General features: G+C 49.8%; 1 protein-coding gene across 2 annotated transcripts in view; it reads right to left on the reverse strand.

Annotated features, from left to right (window-relative positions):
- Nucleotides 1-4,975: 4,975 nt before the first annotated feature.
- The window catches only part of FRMD4A (FERM domain containing 4A), a 319,871-nt gene continuing 312,368 nt past the window's right edge, over nt 4,976-12,478 (reverse strand). The window contains exons 19-20 of one of the 2 annotated variants that reach the window (XR_004301957.1): nt 9,242-11,171; nt 4,976-8,443 (exon numbers count right to left, since the gene is read on the reverse strand). The gene's annotated coding sequence lies outside the window, so the exon portion shown is untranslated. Of the gene's footprint in view, nt 8,444-9,241; nt 11,172-12,478 lie in introns of those variants that run through there. The other variant, XM_032425609.1, reaches the window with a different exon arrangement.

Raw genomic sequence — 12,478 nt, forward strand, 5'->3', positions numbered from 1 at the left:
TGTCAGTGAGATCATAGGATAATTGTCTTTCTCTGACTGACTTATTTCACTTAGCATAATACCTTCTAGTTCCATCCATGTCGTTGCAAATGGCAAGATTTCATTTTTTGATGGCTGCATAACATTCCATTGTGTGTGTGTGTGTGTGTGTGTGTGTGTGTGTGTGTATCACGTCTTTTTTATCTATTCATCTGTTGATGGACATCTAGGCTCTTTCCATAGTTTGGCTATTGTGGACATTGCTGCTAATTGGGGTGCATGTGCCCAGAAGGACTCTACTTTTTTTTTTTTTTTTTAAAGATTTTATTTATTTATTTGAGAGAGAGAGAGAATGAGAGACAGAGAGCATGAGAGGGGGGAGGGTCAGAGGGAGAAGCAGACTCCCTGCCAAGCAGGGAGCCCGATGCGGGACTCGATCCCAGGACTCCAGGATCATGACCTGAGCCGAAGGCAGTCGCTTAACCAACTGAGCCACCCAGGCGCCCAGAAGGACTCTACTTTTAAAAAGTTTTTTAAATACCGAGCTACAGAGATCACACTCAGCGTTCAAGGTTAGTGTGAAGTTTAGCAGATTATAAAACCTTTCCAATGCTAAGTACTTGCAAAGCAGCAGTTCTTATATTTCAGATGAAGAGACTATCCCCCAGGGGCAGGATAACCACAACACACAACATATAGTTGGCAGTGTGGTTTGGTGACCACCTTATGCTGGCTGTCAGTTGTATAAAGGGAGATGAACCAAGGTATAAAATAGATGGGAGCTCAGAGGTAGGGTTGAGGCAGAGAAAGATACATAGAGGCCAGTATCGTGCATCAAATCTCTATTGAGGGTTGGCTCATGCCTTTAAAGATTACTTCCCAAGGCTGAGGTAGGGCTGGATTACATTCCTTTTTATGTAAATTTTTAAGCAATTGTGTAATATAGAAAAATGTACAAATAAGAAGACTACCATATCCTGATACATTTTTCAAAGTGAATATCTCCCCAAAGTCTCCAGCACCTGAGTCAGGAAAGAACGTCGTTAATGCCCCGGAAGTCTCCTCATGCCCCCTTCTGGTCACAACCATGGTCCTAATGTCTAACATCATTACTGCTCCATAATGTACATACCCTACAATTCACCCATTTAAAGTATATAGTAGATTTAGAATATTCAGAGTTGTACCACCATTGCCACGATCTAAGTTCAGAACATTTCATCACCCCTAAAAGAAACCCTGTACCCATTAGCAGTCACTAATAGGTTAGTTTTGCCTGACTTTTCATCTGCTCATTTGTAAATGGACTCAGTGGTCTTGACTTGTTTTATGTTTGATTTCTTCTGGTTTCTGATCCTCCTCCTCATCACGTGTCATTGTGATTCGTTCATTCTCATTGCCACATCCCATAATTTATCTGTTTTACTGTTGATAGACTTTTGAGTTGGTTCTAGTTTTTGTATGAATGTTGTGTGTGCATTCTTTGGTGAATACGAATCTCTGTAGGGTACACACCATGTTGTGAAATGTCTGGGACATAGGGTATGTGCATACTCAGCTATATTAGATACTGTCAAGGAATTTTCCAAATGGCCTGTACAGTGGACACCCCCCCAGGCAGGATTTGAAGTTCCAGGTACTCTACATCCTGGCCACACATGATATACTCTGTCATTTTCATTTTAGCCCTTCTGGTGGGTTAAAGTGGTATGCTGTGGCCTTAATTTGCATTTCCCTGCTGACACATAAAGGTGGGCACCTTCTTTATGTGCTTGCTGGCCATTTGGATATTCTCTTTTGTGATGTTCCATTCAGGATCTTATTTTTGCCCATGTCTTCTGTTTAATTGCCTGCCTTTTTCTTACTGATCATAGTTTGTTCTTCTGGCTAGGAGTCCTTTGTTGGACACGTTTATTGCAAATACTTCTCCCACTCTGTGGCTTGCCTCTCTGCGAGGTTCCTTTTTATGCAAAGGGGAAATAACCTTTTAATGAGCTCAGATATTGACATAATCTTTGCTACCTGTGCCAGGTTGTACAAAAATCAAATTATGTGTTAGTCTTACAGTGATTTTTTCTCTTGATTAATGATGTCATCGTCTTGGTGTGCCTTTAAGGGTATAGGATTTGAGAGAGAGGAAATCATGTGACTTTAAAAAATTTTTTTGCTATACTTTGGTTTTATTAGATTATTATTTAAGACCTGGTGATTTTTCTCTTCCTTTGGTGTGCAAGTATGTACACCATATATGTGTGGTGTAGACAGCGCTCGCTGGTGGCTTACCCTGTTTTCATTCTTCTCCTCTTTGCTAATAGAAGCTTAATGTGTTCAGAGCTGCAATGCGCACAGTTAAAACTGCTTGCTCTCCCAGGACCCTATGATGTTAGGGTTGGTTATGTGACATGTTCTGCCAATAATCTGTGGAGAGAGTCTGTTGGGTAGGACTTCCCGAAAGCTATTGCTTTTCCAAGAAACAGAAATAGACTTGGCTGACAGACATCTTTTGCCCCTTCTCTGTTCTTTTCTGGAAGGTGGTTCTGAACTTCAGACGCTTTGCTGCTGTCCTGTAGTCATTGATGGTGAGAGAGACATGCTAAAGGTGGCAGAGCTAGTTCTTGGGTGGTACCGTGGAGTCACTGTATAAACCTTGAGCTGCCTTCTTAGGGTTCTCCAGAGAGAGACCAATAGGAGATGTATGTATGTATGTATCTATATCTGTCTAAAATAAATGATGGAAATTTATAAATATATATATTAAAATACAGAAACTATATGTAATTACATAAATGTATATATATTATAAGGAATTGGCTCCTGTGACTATGGAGGCCAAGAAGCCCCATGATTTGCTGTCTGTAAGTCTTACTCTGAGGGAAGGAGAAGACCAATACCCTAGTTCAACAATCAGGCAGAGAGAGCGCGCGCCCATGCGCGTAGTCTCCCTTACCCTCAACTGATTGGACAGGGCCCACCCACTCTGGGAGGAGCCATCTGCTTTCCTCAGTCCACTGATTCAGATGTTCATCTCCTCCAGAATAATGTTTAACTGGACATCTGGCACCCCGTGTCCCAGTCATGTTGACACACAAAACTAACCATCACAGCTGCCTTCCTCTGGGCCTCCTGTTTTATGAGAACAGTGTGGGGTCATTTCCCAGGACTGTGTTCCCATATATAGATTCAGTCCCTAAGCAACATGTACGTTACTCAGATATTTCGTGGCTTTCAACATCACTGAGGCTTGTGGCAGGTATGGGATGGTGCTCTACGGGTGCATCTGTGTCTGCTGGACTAAGATTGGACTTCGCCACATCCTGCGAAGGTAAAAGTACCTGTAACCGCGTTCATCTGAGTGAGTCCGGTGGATGCTGGCACCAAGTCACCAGCTGCAGAAAAGCCCTTAATTAGGCCGATGTTAAAGGCAGTTCAAAGACAACCAGGTATCTGAGACCCAGAGGAGTGCTTCCGGCAGGTCGTGAAGATTCTGTCACCCAGCTTATTAGACGGAAGCATCTCGCTCTTGTCCCTCTCAGGGGTTTTCCCCAGATCTTCATTAGAGTAAGAAATGACTTTGAGAGGACAAACTCCTAAATACTTGTTACGAATATGAAACATACTTGAGAAAATCAACGATTGGGACTTCGTTATTTTGGGGGAAAATAGGCTTTGGCTTGCTCTTCCTTCTGAGACCATGACTCACTTTACACTCCCATGGGCCAAAAAGATACTTGTGTATCTAACATTTTTTTAATCTAAAAATTGAAGATTGGCTTGCTCTTAACATGGCGGTAGCTTTTACAAGTCTCTCTGCTTGTAGAGCCTTGGGGTCTGTGCGTTGACGAGGCGCCGTGGGCCTGCTAGTGAGGCGACGGGGACAGCTCGGGGCCACGAGGGCCGGTGGGTGCGGGTGGCGAGGTTCTTCTTTCCCCGCTTCCACCACCCCTTCCGTGGCGGCTGTGACACGTTTCTCCTTGGTGGCTGGCTTATTGGGTTCCCCTGACAGTGGGCACACGAGAGACGGGAAGCTGGAGGAGGGAGAGGGACCTGCTCCTCTCTGTTGGCTTTCTGTCCCTCACAGCCCAGCAGGACCCTCAGTTCCTGAAGAAGGAGCTGCTTTCCGTGGGCAGTTTTCCACACACGGAGCAGCGGCTTCATTCTGCCACTTGGGAGATCTGCGGGTTCTGCCACCTTCCTGGGGCACTCGGCAGCCGGCCACCAAGCTGAGCAGCACCCCTCAGTCTGCTCCTCAGAGGGCTGACTTCCAGCTCCGCGGGGCACCTCCTCATGCTTCTGGGTTTTCCCATTCCCTCGCCTTTGTTTCCCTGCCCTGAGCGCTGGCCGCTTCCCTGGGGTCCTCTTTGAGATCTAGTGTCCCGTTTTGCTGTCCCCTCTTCACCATCTGGGTGACAGTCCAGCCTTTCATAGGAAATCATCTCTGTTGAGATCATGGCCGTGGTCTTGGGACTCCCAATCCAAAAGGCAGCCAGATGGGCAGCACCTGCACGAAGGGCAGGGGTCCTCCTCCTGGCACCCCCAAGCTCGGATGGGTTTCCCACTAGCGTGCATCAACATACATCGAGACTTTCCTCCTAGATGACAGGATTCACCCCCAGGGGCTGACTGAGGTCATGGGGGAACCTGTATTTTCCCCGCTGTCTGGTCCCGAGGTCCTGTCCTTGCTGCCTCCCTTCTTGCTCCCCGCTCTGCTCTTCAAGACATCCTGCCCATTCTTGCGGTGGCCTCAACTTCCTCAGGACCTTGGCTTGGCTTTTCCCTGAGGCTCCCCTTGTCATCATTGCTGTCACTCTCCCAGGACCTTCTCCTGTCGTCTTACCCCTTTTTTTTTTTTTTTTTTTTAAGATTTTATGTATTTATTTGACAGAGAGATAGCAAGAGCAGGAACACAAGCGGGGGGAGTGGGAGAGGGAGAAGTAGGCTCTCCACAGAGCAGAGAGCCCCATGCGGGGCTCGATCCCAGGACCCTGGGACCATGACCTGAGCCGAAGGCAGATGCTTAAGGACTGAGCCACCCAGGCGCCCCTTGTCTTACCCTTCTGTGCTGCCCCACAGCACTACAAAAACCAAGCTGCGTCATCCCATCAGAGTCCTCCAGAGCCACCGGATGGTGTTGACTAAGTGTCCAGTGTCCCCTGGATCCCAAGTGATACTGGGACATTCTCCATCTTCTCTCCTCTTGGGGGCCGTTCTCAGCTGACTGCTCTCTGCTGACCCCGCCCTGCTGTCTCTTTCCCCTCACGCTTAGCTGTGGCCTCACCTGGCTTTGCTTGGGCCAGGCTGACTGGGGGGGGGGGGTTGTCAGCGCCCCATCTGCCTCCACACTCACCAGCAACATTTCTTACCTTACTGGGAGGAAAAGCTGTTCTTCCACCTGTTCTAAGGCTGACCCTGCTTTCTTAGCACCTTTCTGTAACTGACTTATTTTCTCCCCCCTCCCTGCACTCCCGATCTCCTAGTCTGTTCAGGGCACGGATGCCGCATCTCTCTGGTTTGCTGCAGATGGGAGGTGAGAAAGAGAGAATGACTGGGTGATCATCCAGTGGGGTTGGCCCGATGGTGGGACGATCCCAGGACTTCTGGCCTGACCCTGGACTGCTGTAGAGCCTGCAGCTGAGCTGAGGAAGGTGGTGAGGGAGCAGATTCCGAGGGGAGGCTCAGAATCTCCGCTCTGGCCATGTTAGCGTGTTAGACCTGCAGGGGAGATGTTGCCGGGCTGGAAGAGGTACAAGTTCAGGAATGCGGGGGATCAAGACAGGTGTCGTCAGCTCCTAGATGACACTGAAAACCCTGAGGCCAAGGGAGAGCTACCGGAAGCGTGGTGGACGATGAGAGGAGCCCAAGCACAGAGCTGGGACACGCCGATGCCCGGGTGCCGGGGAGAGGAGAACCGCCAAGGAGGCTGGAAAGAAGGGCCCCGACCGTTGTGAGCAGGAAACCCCAGAGGGCGTCGCATCCTGGCCTTCCGGAGCAGGACCTGAGGGGATCCACAGTGTCGTGTTACTGGTAAGTCACATGAGCTGAGAACAGAGAATTAACCATTGTCTGTGGCACTGTGGGAGTCCTCCTTGACCTTGACAGCAGTGGTTTTGGGAGAGTGGGGGAACGAAAGCAGGCCTGGAGTGGGTTTGACAGAAAACGGATGAATGAATGAAAAACAAAAGGAACCTACTCGTGTGTAGGGATAGCAGTTGATGGGGAGAGAAATGGGTTTCTGATAAAGAAATCTTGTACAAGTGTAAATGTGTGGGCTCTGTCAGTCTGCTTGCTGTTTAGACCCCTGCACTGCAGGCCCCTCAGCTCCTGTCTGAGGGGACAGTGGCTGTGCCCCGGGGGAGACTTTGTGCACAGCAAAGAGGGTGTAATGCAGGAGGTTCTTGCCCTCTTGGCGGCCGTGACTCCCAGCAGCCGGCTCCGTGGACGAGGTTAGCAGTGAGATCCCGTTTAGACACTTGGGGATTTCGTCCCCTTTGGACTCCTTTGAATCTTTTCCTCTGTTTCATGTTGGCGACTTTGTTTGCCCTGACGCTGTGGTTGTGGGTCCGTGTCTAATCTGTGTGAGCGTAAGCTTCTGGAGACTGGGCTCCTCCCCAGACGTGCAGTACGTGACCGCTCACCAGCCCTGGCCAGTGGCTCTCTGGCGCTCGCCGTACAGAGGGTCTTACGGATGGGCTGTTTGGAACTGGTACTCTGGGAGAAAGAAGCAAAGGCCTGGGCTCTGTTTACTGCTTTCTACTGGGGCTTCTGGGTGTTTGTGTTCTCTGATAACTGAAATAATAGCTGTGTAGAACTGCTTTGTTAGCACTGTGTGTGTGTGTGTGTGCGTGCGTGCGCGCCCTGTAAGAGGTGGGGAGAAGTGGGAAAGCAGTGTCTTCCTGCGTTGCCTTCATGGGATCGTCGGAGCTTAATGAGGAGATAGTGGATTTATCTCCTGAGCTGTGACATGTTTATGCAGAAAAGACAAAAGATCTCTGTTTGACATGAGCGCTGATCATCTTGAGATACAGAGCCGCTGGTTGCTTTTAAGGGCTTAGAAGTGTAAAATGTCCTAATGAGCTCGCTTCCGACATGCTTCGCGTTCTCCGTGGATTGTTTTCATTTTGGGCAGGGGTTAGCTCGCTCTAGTGGCAGATGCTTCAGCAGGGGCTTTCCATCCGGGGGATGTTCTTGGCTTCCGGACTTCTGGGCTCCTGCTAGTGAAGAGATGCCTGTTGGGCCAGGGGGCCGGGGACGCAGCTCCAGCGCAGTCTCTGCAAAAGTAGGCCAGTCGCCGTCTTGTCGTTAAGTGGGGGCTTTTGGTGCCCATGGGCCAGCCGGCTGCTGTGTGGATGATGTGATTCAGGTGGTGGGGGACAGGGTTTGAGCGGTAGGGTGAACACAGGGCTGCTGAGGAGCCTGAGCACCCTGCCGTCTCCCTGATGGGCCCTCGGCATCCTGCACAGGCCCCGGGGACCACATGGGGGCGGAGAGCCCACGGATGGCCTCCGAAGCCCACATTCCCTCAGTGTCTCTTCCACCACATACCGCTGTGTGGGAATGGGACCCACGCCTGGCATGGACTGCATACGGGTAACTATTTGTAACCGCCAGTGTCCCGACAAAGACTGACCTCTAACCTCAGATCCCTTTTTGTGGCAGGAATACATAATAGAGAATGTGTTCTCTTTGTATACTTAACAAGGCAATTAGAGTAAGGGAGAATTAGCCTTGACTACACAAACTGAGCTTATCTGCATCTAGCAAGCCAGTAAGATCAGCTTTCGATTGACTTTAAAAAAGAGTCCAGCAAGGCCACAGGCACTCGAATTAGAGATTTCCAGAGCCTGTATCACTTAGAAACAAAATCTCCAAGAGGCAACTGAGATCTTTTCATTTTGAAAATGCTTTAATAAGTGTTGACAACACTGTTTTGCAAAATGTAAAGGTACTATACAAATTCTTAATACAAAAAGAATAAATTAAAAGCAGATTTCTTTTTAATTCTGCAACTTTGTCTACAACATACATCCTTTTCATTGATTACAGTTGAACAGAATCCAGTAAAATCATTTTCCATGCTCTACAGTCAGTTTCAGGAGCAACCTAATCCTTTCTCCCCATTATTAAACTAGAGTCCATTTTACACAACGTGTAATAAACTATTGACATGAATGTATATGTAAAACTTTACACCTAGTTAACTAAGCAGTAACTGGTCATCTGATAGCACCTGGAGGGGGTCTGCTCTATTTAGAACTAACACTGAATGAAAACGAATTGGGATTTTAACAGTTTCAACACTCACCTGCATATAATAAAATAAAAAAAAATCCACCTGTCTCACAACAAAGTCTGATGTAGGTGTCCCCACCAGTCTTCAGGCTAAACAGGCAACTTCTTACACGTATCCAAAGAATCCAGTAGGGGCTTTATATCAGACCAGGGGCTTCATATTCCATCTTAAAATTTGCTTGAAAGAAAGACGGATCTGTGAAGAGCTTGCAAGCGCTTGTTTACAGTAACTACCATTCCCCACCACACTGATCCTTAATCCCGTGGCTCTCAAAGGACTAACATTATGTACATTTGTAGTAACCGAACGCAGCTCAACAGTAAAACCTGTTTTACTTCATCTCTGTCTTTCCTACCAGACTATCGTGGCGTTTGTCTGAACTGTAGTTCCCCTCCCTCTCCGTTCCTTTCTGCCTCCTGAATTCAAAACCCAAGTGTTGAGAAAGATTTTTCATCTCGCATTCCCGGTCACCCAGCTGGGCTAAAAGTGCGATCTGCGGGGGGGGGGGGGGGGGGGGGGTACTGCAGCCCCGATTTGAAACCACGGGACATGCTGTGTAACCTGCAGCCACGTGACCTCGTCTCCTGTTTCTCTGCACTTTTCCTGTCGCACACAGTTCAGTCTGATTAGCCAGTGTGTCTTTGGGGTGAAAGAAAAATGGCCCAGTGTATAATGTTCTGAATGGGGAAGGAAAAAAAACCTGTTGGCCGTAGCTCTGATCGTCAAAATACCAGCAACAAAAATACCACCCCTCGGTCCCCAGGATCTGGTAATAACATTAGAACCAGTTTTGTTTATCCCGCAGGGTTTACCCAAGTGTTCTGTGAACGTTCGCCCCTTCCCCCAAGCTGTGTCACCAGTCCAGTGCCCACAGGCCTGGGGAAAGCAGGCCCTGAATTGTCTGGAGTGGCCCCAGCGTGCCGTGAGCCCACAGCGCTTTCCAAGCTGCAATAGAGGGAGCGTTGTTAAACTTACTTTAGGGTCCATCTTCCCTCCTGGTCTGGTAGAATCTTGTTCTTCTTGGATTACACATACATAAAAAAAAACGAAGATTTTTCTTTTTACGCTAAAGCTAACTGTGGTTCTGCTTTCCCCCAAAACTAACCCTCCCCCACCAGCTCCTGTCCCTGGCTGTCAAATGCCTTTCCAATAGGAAGTCGTTACAAGTGAGAAAAACCGTCCCTCCCCCCCGCCCCCCCACTTGCGCCAGTAAGCACAGCGTCCCACCTCTGTGGAGACCGTGTTTGTGCCATTTTGAATAACCCAACTAAGAGTGTGCGCTTGTTAGGATTATAAAAGTATTTTTGAGGCCTTTGAAGATAGATGGCTTTCCAGTTGTGTCTTAAGCATAGCTCAAGACACATGTAAACGTGCGGCTCTTTCCTCCCCTCTGGGTTTCTGCAGACGACTGTGGTACGTCAAGGTAGCTGCCGACGCCGGAGGCATCCGGGCCCTCTGGGAGCTGGCGTGCTCTTCAGCCCGCTCCGCCTGCTAGCTAGTAGACGCGGGAGTCAACTCTTCCTACCTAAGGGCATAGTTGGGTTCTTGGAATAAGTGACACATTGGTAACCGGGTGCCGAGAGAAGTCGGGTCTGAGCTCTTTGTCACACAAGTGCTAACAAGTATAAAATGAGCCACAACAGTTAAACACTCGAATGGATCGCGATGTGCTTTTTCCCTTGGTTTCCCATGAAAAATAAAATCAAACACTTTGTGCAAAACAATAGGACACGCTTTTACTGCTTGTTTTAATGAGAGAGAAGCGCTTTTGGCAATCCCCACCTTCCGTTTCCTCCAGATCCCAGCAGGAAAGCAGTGAGCTTGGACCGGACCCCCGTGCAGACCGGGCTGACGGTGCCCCCCTGCTCCCTGCCCGCAGGCCTGTCCTCCGTGTCCACACCCCTGGGGACCCGAGGCCACGGCGCCCCTCTGGCTACCTCTGGCTCCCTCCACTTGACCATCATACCGGGTTAGTTTTCCAGGCTCTGGCCTGAGAGAGAAGGTGGGGCGTTAAGGGCGAGGGATAAAGAGGGGAAACAATTTACAAATGGTTGACTTTTCACTGTGATGAGTTAGTGGCAGTTGAGAATTTAAAAGATTTCATTGCAGAAAGAATGTCTTCCTCTTGGCCCCTCTCATTTTTTTTATTTTTAAATTTTTTTTTTTTTTTAATCTTTGGCAGCATAGAACTGATTGTGATCCTCGGATGCATCTTGGACACGTGAAGCTTCCTTTTTCAATCTCCTTCCCCTCCCCCAACAGCCACTCCCCCAGGGAACATGTCAAGTGTCAACTGAGTGTTCGCCGCACACGCGCGAGGCATCCTCCTCACCGAGCGCGGTGGGCCTGCGAGGGGGGCGCAGGCTGGCCACAGCGGAATAGTCCTTCGGGATCACCCTGTACGTAAGTCTCCTTTCCTGTTCTCCTGCCACTTGGGCCTCTGCCCTTCTTTGAAGCAGTCAGTGACTGTGGTTGGAGGACAGTCTGGATGTCCGCCACCTTCCCTGATGGTTCCTGGCCTGGGGGCTGTCACGGCACGGGGAAGCCACCAAGGTGCCGCTGAGGATTGGTGCCTGGCTCTCCGTGGGCGAGAGCGCCAGGGGGACACACAGTGGGACCGGAACCTTCCAGAATGTCTCCTCAGTCAGGTTTTTGAGGGTGAAGGGGATGCGGAGACGGGAGGAAACAAAGTGCTGAGGGCCGAAGCTGGTGCGGGGTGACAGTGCGTCTGGGTAAGGCAAATGAGAGGCAGTGAGGTGATCTCTGAATGGCGTTGAGGCGGTCAGATCGAGGCCGGCTGGCTCACACGAGGGTGCCGGGCTTGGCTTGCTCCTGCCCGTACCACTGGACGTCGGCTAGTTCGGGATAGAGGGAGGAGTCCAGGAAACAGCTGTCGGTGTAGCTCCTGCAGGGAGGGCGAGGAGGAGAGCAGCGGGTTAGCGGAGCAGAGCGCCCAGTAGGGCAAGCTGCTCCCAGGCATGGCAAAATCCACCTGCAGGAGCCCTGCCACGGGAGCCCCCGTGGGGGGCGGGGAGGATGGAGGCGGGGCTGCTCACGCCTGGCCAAGACCTCTCCGAAGTCCTGCTGTCTGGGCCCTACCCTTGGCGGGGCGCGGGAGCTTCCAGAGCTCCGGGCTTCCATGGGATTCCGCTTTTTGGAGAACAGCTGCTTGGGCTGCCCTCCAGGAGACCCCAGGCGCCCCCAGCTTTGCCTACATACTATTCTGTCCCAGAAGCACGTTCAAAACGTCAAGTGAAACGGAGAAGTTATTTGGATGGGAGTCTAAAAAATTTTTTGAATGCGTCTTATTTATTTAAACATGCATTGTTTTCTGATTATAGAAACTGTATGGAAAACATACCAGAAACTAGAATGAAAACAAAAGACTTAAAAAGTCTCTGAGGTATGCGTCACCATGGAGGCTGGGGAGAAGCCAAGAGGTAATTACACAGACACGCTGAAGCCCATGTTCAGTACTCGGAAAAATAGCCCCTTGCTGATCCCAAACTGGCTCTTTTGGGGCAAGAGTAAAGGTCAGGAGCAGCCCCTGCAGCCTGAGGAGGTGGAGGGCCCCCTCACCCCCCCTTGGCTGGCTTCCTGAGCTCTGCGCTCTGTTCCTAAACTGCAGGTCCAGCTTGGAGTCCCTTGGGTGCTGTTGCCTTTGTTCCCAGAGCAGCTCCTAGCTCCCTCTGAGTGTCAATTTGTACTGATTCCTACAGGGATGAAACTGGGGGCCTTGAGCCTCCAGGTGTTGAAGCGACATGTCCCTTGGATGACACTGGTCTGTGATTCCGGGTTATTAGGTCTATGTGTCTTTAATGCCTGGTGCTAGGGTTCGGGACGGACGGGTGAAGGAACGTGATCCTAATCCAGTGTGGTGCAGAGAACAGCAAGCTGAACGAGCACCTTCCTCCCAGCCCCGTGAGCGAGAAGCTACAGTCGTGCCCATCTTTCTCATTGGCTGACCTCTCTAGGAACAAATGGATGAAGGCATTGTGGATTTTGTAAATGTTTCTCATCTGGCTTTTAAAAAACCCACGGATGTTGGAAAACCCAAGGCATCGGTGGCATATGGTGGCCTTTGCTGAGAGTCCTGGGCCTGGAACTCCTGATCTAGTGGGAATGAATGCTGCTTTCAGAAGCAAAATGACATACAGACCCTTTCTTCTGATGCCGGCCACGGGTCCCTATTACGGTACGTAAGCGCTAAAG

The sequence above is a fragment of the Phoca vitulina genome, unplaced genomic scaffold, assembly GCF_004348235.1.
Source record: "Phoca vitulina isolate PV1807 unplaced genomic scaffold, GSC_HSeal_1.0 scaffold33, whole genome shotgun sequence".
In the NCBI taxonomy this organism is placed as follows: Eukaryota; Metazoa; Chordata; class Mammalia; order Carnivora; family Phocidae; genus Phoca; species Phoca vitulina.